Source organism: Coregonus clupeaformis, unplaced genomic scaffold, assembly GCF_020615455.1.
Source record: "Coregonus clupeaformis isolate EN_2021a unplaced genomic scaffold, ASM2061545v1 scaf0037, whole genome shotgun sequence".
Classification (NCBI taxonomy): Eukaryota; Metazoa; Chordata; class Actinopteri; order Salmoniformes; family Salmonidae; genus Coregonus; species Coregonus clupeaformis.
In genome coordinates, this window is record NW_025533492.1 from 142,631 (window position 1) to 155,787 (window position 13,157).

Sequence of the window (13,157 nt, forward strand, 5' to 3'; positions counted from 1 at the left end):
AGCGGTACCGGAGTGCCAAGTCTAGGTCCAAAAGACTTCTCAACAGCTTCTACCCCCAAGCCATAAGACTCCTGAACAGCTAATCATGGCTACCCGGACTATTTGCACTGCCCCCCCACCCCCACCCCATCTATTTACGCTGCTGCTACTCTGTTTATTATTTATGCGTAGTCACTTTAACTCTACCCACATGTACATATTACCTCAACTACCTCAACTAGCCGGTGCCCCCCGCACATTGACTCTGTACCGGTACCTCCCTGTATATATAGCCTCCCTACTGTTGTTTTATTTTACTTTTTTATGAGAAAAAAAATACATTGTTGGTTAAGGGCTGTAAGTAAGCATTTCACGGTAATGTCTACACCTGTTGTATTCGGCGCATGTGGCAAATAATATTTGATTTGATTTGATAGGACACTGGTTTTTTAGACCTTATCAGTATTCCACATCACAAAGAACAAATAATGTGCCAGAAGTTGGGAATTTCTCCAAGTTGATTTTCTACATAATCTGAATTCTCAGACTCACTCATGGGGATAATTCATCAGCTTTTTTGATAAGCACATATTGTACATAACTTGTTAAATATGCATGAAGGAAAATATTGATATCATGTACTTTAACCTACTTTTTAGGCAGATTTTGAAGTTGACGTTGGGAAAAACATGAAATTAATTTACAATTAATTTACAAACTGTTTCCTCTCATTTTTTCTAATAGTTTTTCAACTCAAATGTTTTTTTTCTTGCATAATCATAACTCATAGGTTTGAACACCAGTCCAGTCAGCCTGGTCTCATAGACTAGTAAACGTAAATACGGGACACTCAAATTAGTATGATGTGTTATATTTGGTTACATAAGACACAAGGTTACTTATGGAAAACATGTAACTAGAGTGGTTGGTCGGGGTGGATTGATGGGTGGGCGTATAATGGGAGTGGTTGGTCGGGGTGGATTGATGGGTGGGCGTATAATGGGAGTGGTTGGTCGGGGTGGATTGATGGGTGGGCGTATAATGGGAGTGGTTGGTCGGGGTGGATTGATGGGTGGGCGTATAATGGGAGTGGTTGGTCGGGGTGGATTGATGGGTGGGCGTATAATGGGAGTGGTTGGTCGGGGTGGATTGATGGGTGGGCGTATAATGGGAGTGGTTGGTCGGGGTGGATTGATGGGTGGGCGTATAATGGGAACCTCTAGCAACCAAAAGTTTGCGTGTTTGAATCTCATCATGGACAACTTTAGCAACTACTTGCTACTCTGTAGCTACTTTGCAACTACTTAGCTAGCATGTTAGCTAACCCTTCCCCTAACTCTAACCTTAACCTAACTCCTAACCCTATAGCTAACACACACCCTAAGGCCTAGCTCAGCTAACATTAGCCAGCTAGCTAACGTTAGCCTTAGCCACCTAGTCAACGTTAGCCACAACGAATTTGAATTCGTAACATAACATACGTTTTTCAGCAAATTCGTAAAATATTTGTACGAATTGCAATTTGCAACATATTGTAGGAATTGCAATTCATAACAGTAGAACAAGGCTCCTCAAAATACAACAAAGAGGCGTGGTCTTCTACTCCTCCTCCTCATGAATATACATGTCTGTCAGGGTTCTACCCGCCTCCTTCCGGAGTCCTTCAACCAGCGGCCGGTTTAGATGTGGACAGACAAGAGGACAGCAACCTGCATGGTTGACGTGTAGCTAAAGACTTTTCGCTGCAAGTAACTAAATGCATAGAAAAGGAATATAACGAGACGAACTAACTAGCAGAATTTGAGCAGACAGACGCAAAAGGAAGCATTTTCCCTCTGTGTTGCAAAGCTGTGGCTCGTTGGAGAAAGTCTTGTTCTTTACTCCGTGCATGTTTAAATTGGAGAATTGCATTGGTGCTGTGACTCGGCCAGACACCGTTTAGTTTCCAAGCGGAGCGGCAAGGCAACACCAGAGGCATGATTTTGAGACTGGGCTCGGTTGGCGTTGCTGCTTTTTGCTTACATGCGTTATTGTTGTGGTTTCATGCAAAGGTATGTGGATTACTTTACCGTTGCACAGTGAGGGATATGATCAGAGGGCTACCGTGGACGCATTGATTCTTCAGTAGGCTACTTTTAATTTCGACTAGCTAAAACATCACGTTAGGAGTGGGAAATGTATAGCTAGAGTCTCGAAGTTCTATGGTTGTGTGGGTATTTATCAGTGTGGTTGGCTCGTTGCCTGCATTGATCCGGTGCAACCCCTCTTCACCAAGCCCGTTTTGAGTTTTGTTTTCGATAACTTTACGGCTCAATTCGTTTTTATATATATATTATCCATAGTTTACAACTTTTGTAGAGGCGCTTGCACCAATGTTTCTGGAGTTTTGCTAGCTGACTATTTATCAGTGCATAATTTATCAGTTTGCTTAGCTGAGATTTTAACTCCACGATACGTACATAACATCTCAATGGTATCGTGGAGCTGAGAATTCTCAGCTACAGTTTTTGTTTTTATAATTTTCTGCAAAGTAAGCTGAGCAGGATGCCTGGGCCGGCAACATGATCACTCTCAATGTCCAGCGGTTTCACAGTTTCTTCGTTCTGCTTTACCGACAGGTGGCGGAGGGAACGGGTCAGTTCGAGTTGGAAATCTTATCGATGAACAACCAGAACCGGGAGCTTCTTAACGGGCTGTGTTGTGACGGTTCACGGAACGGCGGGGATCGGAAATGCAGGATGGATGAGTGTGATACGTATTTTAAAGTGTGTTTGAAGGAATACCAGTCGCGGGTCTCGGCTGCGGGACCTTGTAGCTTCGGGTCCGGATCTACGCCTGTCCTGGGAGCGAATGGATTTTCTTTGAAGAGCTCGGCGAGGAATGAAAGATCCAGGATTGTTTTGCCGTTCAGTTTTGCCTGGCCAGTAAGTAGCTATCTTAGAACTCTTCTGTGACCTAAACTCATTAGGCTAGACTGTTAAAACAGGCTAACCACTCTCTCAATGATTAACCATAATCATTTTTGGTGAGAAAAAAAAAAAACAATTACGAAAAGGATTACTTGTCGCAAGGTGCTAGGTGGTGTTAACCTTGGCACGGTTGTATTTGCAATGATACTGCTAATCAATCACTTGTCTAGTCCAGCAAGAAGAAAAAATAGAGAATGAATAATGTTGCATATTGTCTGTCAACCTACCTACAATAAAGTCATTTGACATCGGGGACCTCCATGGCGTCCTCATTAGCTAATTGACCAGACCACAGGTGTGAAATTGTCATAATCCACAATTTCAATTATGCCAGTCATTATGCTAGAAATATGGATTATTGTGGACATAGGAAGAAGTTTCCCATTTTTTTAAATTGATTTATTCATTGGGAGCATTCTGTTTCCAATAACATCTGGCAGATGTGGCCCCATAGAGTTCCGTTATTCAGCTGGCCCCACGTTGTCAGAGGACTCCACCCTTTATTCAGCTGGCCCCACGTTGTCAGAGGACTCCACCCTTTATTCAGCTGTCTCCAAGTGGTCCTCTATAGCTCAATTGTGGTCCTCTGTAGCTCAATTGGTAGAGCATGGCGCTTGTAACGCCAGGGTAGTGGGTTCGATCCCCGGGACCATCCATACGTAAAAATGTATGCACACATGACTGTAAGTTGCTTTGGATAAAAGCGTCTGCTAAATGGCATATTATACTCTGCTCCAAAAAATAAAGGGAACACTTAAACAACACAATGTAACTCCAAGTCAATCACACTTCTGTGAAATCAAACTGTCCACTTAGGAAGCAACACTGATTGACAATACATTTCACATGCTGTTGTGCAACTGGAATAGACAACAGGTGGAAATTATAGGCAATTAGCAAGACACCCCCAATAAAGGACTGGTTTTGCAGGTGGTGATCACAGACCACTTCTCAGTTCCTATGCTTCCTGGCTGATGTTTTGGTCACTTTTGAATGCTGGCGGTGCTTTCACTCTAGTGGTAGCATGAGACGGAGTCTAGAACCCACACAAGTGGCTCAGGTAGTGCAGCTCATCCAGGATGGCACATCAATGCGAGCTGTGGCAAGAAGGTTTGCTGTGTCTGTCAGCGTAGTGTCCAGAGCATGGAGGCGCTACCAAGAGACAGGCCAGTACATCAGGAGACGTGGAGGAGGCCGTAGGAGGGCAACAACCCAGCAGCAGGACCGCTACCTCTGCCTTTGTGCAAGGAGGAGCAGGAGGAGCACTGCCAGAGCCCTGCAAAATGACCTCCAGCAGGCCACAAATGTGCATGTGTCTGCTCAAACGGTCAGAAACAGACTCCATGAGGGTGATATGAGGGCCCGACTTCCACAGGTGGGGGTTGTGCTTACAGCCCAACACCGTGCAGGACGTTTGGCATTTGCCAGAGAACACCAAGATTGGCAAATTCGCCACTGGCGCCCTGTGCTCTTCACAGATGTAAGCAGGTTCACACTGAGCACATGTGACAGAGTCTGGAGACGCCGTGGAGAACGTTCTGCTGCCTGCAACATCCTCCAGCATGACTGGTTTGGCGGTGGGTCAGTCATGGTGTGGGGTGGCATTTCTTTGGGGGGCCACACAGCCCTCCATGTGCTCGCCAGAGGTAGCCTGACTTCCATTAGGTACCGAGATGAGATCCTCAGACCCCTTGTGAGACCATATGCTGGTGCGGTTGGCCCTGGGTTCCTCCAAATGCAAGACAATGCTAGACCTCATGTGGCTGGATTGTGTCAGCAGTTCCTGCAAGAGGAAGGCATTGATGCTATGGAATGGCCCGCCCGTTCCCCAGACCTGAATCCAATTGAGCACATCTGGGACATCATGTCTCGCTCCATCCACCAACGCCACGTTGCACCACAGACTGTCCAGGAGTTGGCGGATGCTTTAGTCCAGGTCTGGGAGGAGATCCCTCAGGAGACCAACCGCCACCTCATCAGGAGCATGCCCAGGCGTTGTAGGGAGGTCATACAGGCACTTGGAGGCCACACACACTACTGAGCCTCATTTTGACTTGTTTTAAGGACATTACATCAAAGTTGGATCAGCCTGTAGTGTGGTTTTCCACTTTAATTTTGAGGGTGACTCCAAATCCAGACCTCCATGGGTTGATACATTTGATTTCCATTGATAATTTTTGTGTGATTTTGTTGTCAGCACATTCAACTATGTAAAGAAAAAAGTATTTAATAAGATTATTTCATTCATTCAGATCTAAGATGTGTTATTTTAGTGTTCCCTTTATTTTTTTGAGCAGTGTGTGTATATATATATATATAGATAACATTCTATCGGTTGCAAGAATTTTGTATAATTTATATTGAATAACAATTGAATCCGGCGTCGTTTTGTGTATGAGTTCATAAGTCATGTGCCATGGAATCGGTATATCGAAAATCTACTCCCAACTATGTTGCAATCTGCACAGCTGTCCATTTGTTGGTCCTTTAAATGAATCTGTTCTTGTTCTTTTAACCAATTTTGGTCTTTAATGCATGGCCACTTCCACTTGCCTCTTCCATTTTTGCACTAATGCAGCAATTAGTTGGTTGTAATTTTGGATAGAGCAAACATCTCCATATATTTTTGTTAGCTGCATGTGTGACAATTCCACCAGTCCTATTTATGATATAACTTACCAAGATTATAACATTTTTATGTTATGTTTTTATAACTTTAATATTTAATAATTTCAGCCCTCCGAATTCATATTTATTATATACAGGGTCTACAGCGCCTTGCAAAAGTATTCATCCACCTTGGCGTTTTTCCTATTTTGTTGCATTACAACCTGTAATTTAAATGGATATTTATTTGGATTTCATGTAATGGACATACACAAAATAGTCCAAATTGGTGAAGTGAAATAAAAAAATAACTTCTTACTAAATATTATACAAAATAAATAACGGAAAAGTGGTGCGTGCATATATATTCACCCCCTTTGCTATGAAGCCCCTAAATAAGATCTGGTGCAACCAATTACCTTCAGAAGTCACATAATTAGTTAAATAAAGTCCACCTGTGTGCAATCTTAAGTGTCACATGATCTGTCACATGATATCAGTATGTGTGTGTGTATATATATATCTGTTCTGAAAGTCCCCAGAGTCTGCAACACCACTAAGCAAGGGGCGCCACCAAGCAAGCGGCACCATGAAGACCAAGGAGCTCTCCAAACAGGTCAGGGACAAAGTCGTGGAGACGTACAGATCAGGGTTGGGTTATAAAAAAATATCCAGAACTTTGAACATCCCAAGGAGCACCATTAAATCCATTATTAAAAAATTGAAAGAATATGGCACCACAACAAACCTGCCAAGAGAGGGCCGCCCACCGAAACTCACAGACCAGGCAAGGAGGGCATTCATCAGAGAGGCAACAAAGAGTCCAAAGATAACCCTGAAGGAGCTGCAAAGCTCCACAGCGGAGATTGGAGTATCTGTCCATAGGACCACTTTAAGCCGTACACTCCACAGAGCTGGGCTTTACGGAAGAGTGGCCAGAAAAAAGCCATTGCTTAAAGAAAATAAGCAAACACGTTTGGTGTTCGCCAAAAGGCATGTGGGAGACTCCCCAAACATATGGAAGAAGGTACTCTGGTCAGATGAGACTAAAATTGAGCTTTTTGGCCATCAAGGAAAACACTGTCTGGCGCAAACCCAACACCTCTCATCACCCCGAGAACACCATCCCCACAGTGAAGCATGGTGGTGGCAGCATCATGCTGTGGGGATGTTTTTCATCGGCAGGTCCTGGGAAACTGGTCAGAATTGAAGGAATGATGGATGGCGCTAAATACAGGGAAATTCTTGAGGGAAACCTGTTTCAGTCTTCCAGAGATTTAAGACTGGGACGGAGGTTCACCTTCCAGCAGGACATTGACCCTAAACATACTGCTAAATCAACACTTGAGTGGTTTAAGGGGAAACATTTAAATGTCTTGGAATGGCCTAGTCAAAGCCAAGACCTCAATCCATTTAAATGTCTTGGAATGGCCTAGTCAAAGCCCAGACCTCAATCCATTTAAATGTCTTGGAATGGCCTAGTCAAAGCCCAGACCTCAATCCATTTAAATGTATTGGAATGGCCTAGTCAAAGCCCAGACCTCAATCCATTTAAATGTCTTGGAATGGCCTAGTCAAAGCCCAGACCTCAATCCATTTAAATGTCTTGGAATGGCCGAGTCAAAGCCCAGACCTCAATCCATTTAAAAGTCTTGGAATGGCCTAGTCAAAGCCCAGACCTCAATCCATTTAAATGTCTTGGAATGGCCTAGTCAAAGCCCAGACCTCAATCCATTTAAAAGTCTTGGAATGGCCTAGTCAAAGCCCAGACCTCAATCCATTTAAAAGTCTTGGAATGGCCTAGTCAAAGCCCAGACCTCAATCCATTTAAATGTCTTGGAATGGCCTAGTCAAAGCCCAGACCTCAATCCATTTAAAAGTCTTGGAATGGCCTAGTCAAAGCCCAGACCTCAATCCATTTAAAAGTCTTGGAATGGCCTAGTCAAAGCCCAGACCTCAATCCATTTAAAAGTCTTGGAATGGCCTAGTCAAAGCCCAGACCTCAATCCATTTAAAAGTCTTGGAATGGCCTAGTCAAAGCCCAGACCTCAATCCATTTAAAAGTCTTGGAATGGCCTAGTCAAAGCCCAGACCTCAATCCATTTAAAAGTCTTGGAATGGCCTAGTCAAAGCCCAGACCTCAATCCATTTAAATGTCTTGGAATGGCCTAGTCAAAGCCCAGACCTCAATCCATTTAAATGTCTTGGAATGGCCTAGTCAAAGCCCAGACCTCAATCCATTTAAATGTCTTGGAATGGCCTAGTCAATCCATTTAAATGTCTTGGAATGGCCTAGTCAATCCATTTAAATGTCTTGGAATGGCCTAGTCAATCCATTGAAATGTCTTGGAATGGCCTAGTCAAAGCCCAGACCTCAATCCATTTAAAAGTCTTGGAATGGCCTAGTCAATCCATTTAAATGTCTTGGAATGGCCTAGTCAAAGCCCAGACCTCAATCCATTTAAAAGTCTTGGAATGGCCTAGTCAATCCATTTAAATGTCTTGGAATGGCCTAGTCAAAGCCCAGACCTCAATCCATTTAAATGTCTTGGAATGGCCTAGTCAATCCATTTAAATGTCTTGGAATGGCCTAGTCAAAGCCCAGACCTCAATCCATTTAAATGTCTTGGAATGGCCTAGTCAATCCATTTAAAAGTCTTGGAATGGCCTAGTCAATCCATTTAAAAGTCTTGGAATGGCCTAGTCAATCCATTTAAAAGTCTTGGAATGGCCTAGTCAATCCATTTAAATGTCTTGGAATGGCCTAGTCAATCCATTTAAAAGTCTTGGAATGGCCTAGTCAATCCATTTAAATGTCTTGGAATGGCCTAGTCAATCCATTGAAATGTCTTGGAATGGCCTAGTCAATCCATTTAAATGTCTTGGAATGGCCTAGTCAATCCATTGAAATGTCTTGGAATGGCCTAGTCAATCCATTTAAATGTCTTGGAATGGCCTAGTCAATCCATTGAAATGTCTTGGAATGGCCTAGTCAATCCATTGAAATGTCTTGGAATGGCCTAGTCAATCCATTGAAATGTCTTGGAATGGCCTAGTCAATCCATTTAAATGTCTTGGAATGGCCTAGTCAATCCATTGAAATGTCTTGGAATGGCCTAGTCAATCCATTTAAATGTCTTGGAATGGCCTAGTCAATCCATTTAAATGTCTTGGAATGGCCTAGTCAATCCATTGAAATGTCTTGGAATGGCCTAGTCAAAGCCCAGACCAGTCTTATTTGTTGATTGTTTCACAATTTATTTTATTTAGCATCTTCAAAGTGGTCGGCATGTTGTGTAATCAAATGATACAAACCCCCCAAAAATCCATTTTAAATCCAGGTTGTAAGGCAACAAAATAGGCTTGCCATTCTAAATAAAATAGTGTTTTTTGTTTTGCTCATATAATTTAGAAAAACAAGTTGTGTAGGCAGGGCAAGACCATAAGCAAATAGGTAAACTGGGATCTGACTTGAGTTAATCATGTAGATTTTTCAACAAATAGACAGGTATTTTCCTTTCCATGGTAGCAAGACCTTATCTACAGTGGGGAAAAAAAGTATTTAGTCAGCCACCAATTGTGCATGTTCTCCCACTTAAAAAGATGAGAGAGGCCTGTAATTTTCATCATAGGTACACGTCAACTATGACAGACAAAATGAGAAAAAAAAATCAAGAAAATCACATTGTAGGATTTTTAATGAATTTATTTGCAAATTATGGTGGAAAATAAGTATTTGGTCAATAACAAAAGTTTCTCAATACTTTGTTATATACCCTTTGATGGCAATGACACAGGTCAAACGTTTTCTGTAAGTCTTCACAAGGTTTTCACACACTGTTGCTGTTATTTTGGCCCATTCCTCCATGCAGATCTCCTCTAGAGCAGTGATGTTTTGGGGCTGTCGCTGGGCAACACAGACTTTCAACTCCCTCCAAAGATTTTCTATGGGGTTGAGATCTGGAGACTGGCTAGGCCACTCCAGGACCTTGAAATGCTTCTTACGAAGCCACTTCTTCGTTGCCCGGGCGGTGTGTTTGGGATCATTGTCATGCTGAAAGACCCAGCCACGTTTCATCTTCAATGCCCTTGCTGATGGAAGGAGGTTTTCACTCAAAATCTCACGATACATGGCCCCATTCATTCTTTCCTTTACACGGATCAGTCGTCCTGGTCCCTTTGCAGAAAAACAGCCCCAAAGCATGATGTTTCCACCCCCATGCTTCACAGTAGGTATGGTGTTCTTTGGATGCAACTCAGCATTCTTTGTCCTCCAAACACGACGAGTTGAGTTTTTACTAAAAAGTTATATTTTGGTTTCATCTGACCATGTGACATTCTCCCAATCCTCTTCTGGATCATCCAATAGCACTCTAGCAGACTTCAGACGGGGCTGGACATGTACTGGCTTAAGCAGGGGGACACGTCTGGCACTGCAGGATTTGAGTCCCTGGCGGCGTAGTGTGTTACTGATGGTAGGCTTTGTTACTTTGGTCCCAGCTCTCTGCAGGTCATTCACTAGGTCCCCCCGTGTGGTTCTGGGATTTTTGCTCACCGTTCTTGTGATAATTTTGACCCCACGGGGTGAGATCTTGCGTGGAGCCCCAGATCGAGGGAGATTATCAGTGGTCTTGTATGTCTTCCATTTCCTAATAATTGCTCCCACAGTTGATTTCTTCAAACCAAGCTGCTTACCTATTGCAGATTCAGTCTTCCCAGCCTGGTGCAGGTCTACAATTTTGTTTCTGGTGTCCTTTGACAGCTCTTTGGTCTTGGCCATAGTGGAGTTTGGAGTGTGACTGTTTGAGGTTGTGGACAGGTGTCTTTTATACTGATAACAAGTTCAAACAGGTGCCATTAATACAGGTAACGAGTGGAGGACAGAGGAGCCTCTTAAAGAAGAAGTTACAGGTCTGTGAGAGCCAGAAATCTTGCTTGTTTGTAGGTGACCAAATACTTATTTTCCACCATAATTTGCAAATCAATTCATTAAAATTCCTACAATGTGATTTTCTGGATTTTTTTTCCTCAATTTGTCTGTCATAGTTGACGTGTACCTATGATGAAAATTACAGGCCTCTCATCTTTTTAAGTGGGAGAACTTGCACAATTGGTGGCTGACTAAATACTTTTTTCCCCCACTGTATATATATTTGTTAAAAGAATATGTATGTATGTATAAAAAAAAACATGGGGGATTGGAAGTGATGCAGACAATTACATTTATGGAAGTTACAATCTATCTGCAATATTAAACTGATCCATCCCCCAAAAACAAAACAAAAACACTTTTATATTTTTGTTCAGTGTAGATATTGGCTGTTACTCAGTCAGCAGAATAAGTGTTTAGTGTTTTAGCTCAGAGCCCAGATTCCCAGAACAGTGGGTGCCTCATCATTGGGTACCTGCTGTTTCCACCTGAGAATTTAAACAGGTTTTAGAATGACTGAACGCTGAATGCTGAATGCTGATTGTAGGTACCTGGCTTCCCACACAATGTCTTTCTGCCATGTGTTAGAACAATGGCTTGATATTCAGTAAATTTAACCGCATGTAGCCATGGGTTAATATTGTCAGCCTATTGGGAACTACTATAGTACTACTATAATACTACTATAATACTACTATAATAGGGAACTACTATAGTACTACTATAATACTACTATAATAGGGAACTACTATAATACTACTATAATAGGGAACTACTATAGTACTACTATAATACTACTATAATACTACTATAATAGGGAACTACTATAATACTACTATAATAGGGAACTACTATAATACTACTATAATACTACTATAATACTACTATAATAGGGAACTACTATAATACTACTATAATACTACTATAATAGGGAACTACTATAATACTACTATAATACTACTATAATAGGGAACTACTATAATACTACTATAATACTACTATAATAGGGAACTACTATAATAGGGAACTACTATAATACTACTATAAAATACTATAATAGGGAACTACTATAATACTACTATAATACTACTATAATACTACTATAATAGGGAACTACTATAATACTACTATAATAGGGAACTACTATAATACTACTATAATACTACTATAATAGGGAACTACTATAATACTACTATAATAGGGAACTACTATAATAATACTAGAATAGGTAACTACTATAATACTACTAATAATAGGGAACTACTATAATACTACTATAATACTACCATAATAGGGAACTACTACAATACTACTATAATACTACTATAATAGGGAACTACTAAAATAGGGAACTACTATAATACTACTATAATACTACTATAATACTACTATAATAGGGAACTACTATAATACTACTATAATACTACTATAATAGGGAACTACTATAATACTGCTATAATACTACTATAATAGGGAACTACTATAATACTACTATAATAGGGAACTACTATAATACTACTATAATAGGGAACTACTATAATACTACTATAATACTACTATAATAGGGAACTACTATAATACTACTATAATACTACTATAATAGGGAACTACTATAATACTACTATAATAGGGAACTACTATAATACTACTATAATACTACTATAATACTACTATAATAGGGAACTACTATAATACTACTATAATACTACTATAATAGGGAACTACTATAATACTACTATAATACTACTATAATACTACTATAATAGGGAACTACTATAATACTACTATAATAGGGAACTACTATAATACTACTATAATACTACTATAATAGGGAACTACTATAATACTACTATAATAGGGAACTACTATAATGCTACTATAATAAGGAACTACTATAATATTACTATAATAGGGAACTACTATAATACTACTATAATACTACTATAAACTACTATAATAGGGAACTACTATAATACTACTACAATACTACTATAATAGGGAACTACTATAATACTACTATAATACTACTATAAACTACTATAATACTACTATAATAGGGAACTACTATAATACTACTATAATATGGAACTACTATAATACTACTATAATAGGGAACTACTATAATACTACTATAATAGGGAACTACTATAATACTACTATAATACTACTATAATACTACTATAATACTACTATAATAGGGAACTACTATAATTGGATTACGTGAGAAGATAATAGAAACTCGGCCCTAATGGAAGCCATATTGGTCAGGGAGCCGTGTCATTAACCCTAAAAGTTCCAGATTGGGGTGAAAATGGAAGCCATCTTGGTCAGGGAGAAATCCAAAACAGTCTAATTGGAATGAATGGCAGTAGAGTTATAATCCAGGTTTTACTAATGCAGGAAAATAAAAAGACGTGATATATCAAAAATTGTGGAATATATTTATAAATTGGGTAAGTGTACCTATTAATCCAACTAAAATCTAAATTGAGACATTTCTAACATTATATACAGTGCCATCAGAAAGTATTCATACCCCTTGACTCATTCCACATTTTGTTGTTACAGCCTGGATTCAAAATAGATTTTCTCACAAATCTACACACAATACCCCAAAATGAGTGACATTTTATTTTTTATTCAAAATGAAATGCAGAAATAGCTCATTTGCG

The 13,157-nt window shown here is 40.3% G+C and overlaps 1 pseudogene; it reads left to right on the top strand.

Moving 5' to 3' along the window:
- The first annotated feature begins 1,663 nt into the window (after window positions 1–1,663).
- Window positions 1,664–13,157, top strand: part of LOC121555765 — a 179,418-nt pseudogene continuing 167,924 nt past the window's right edge.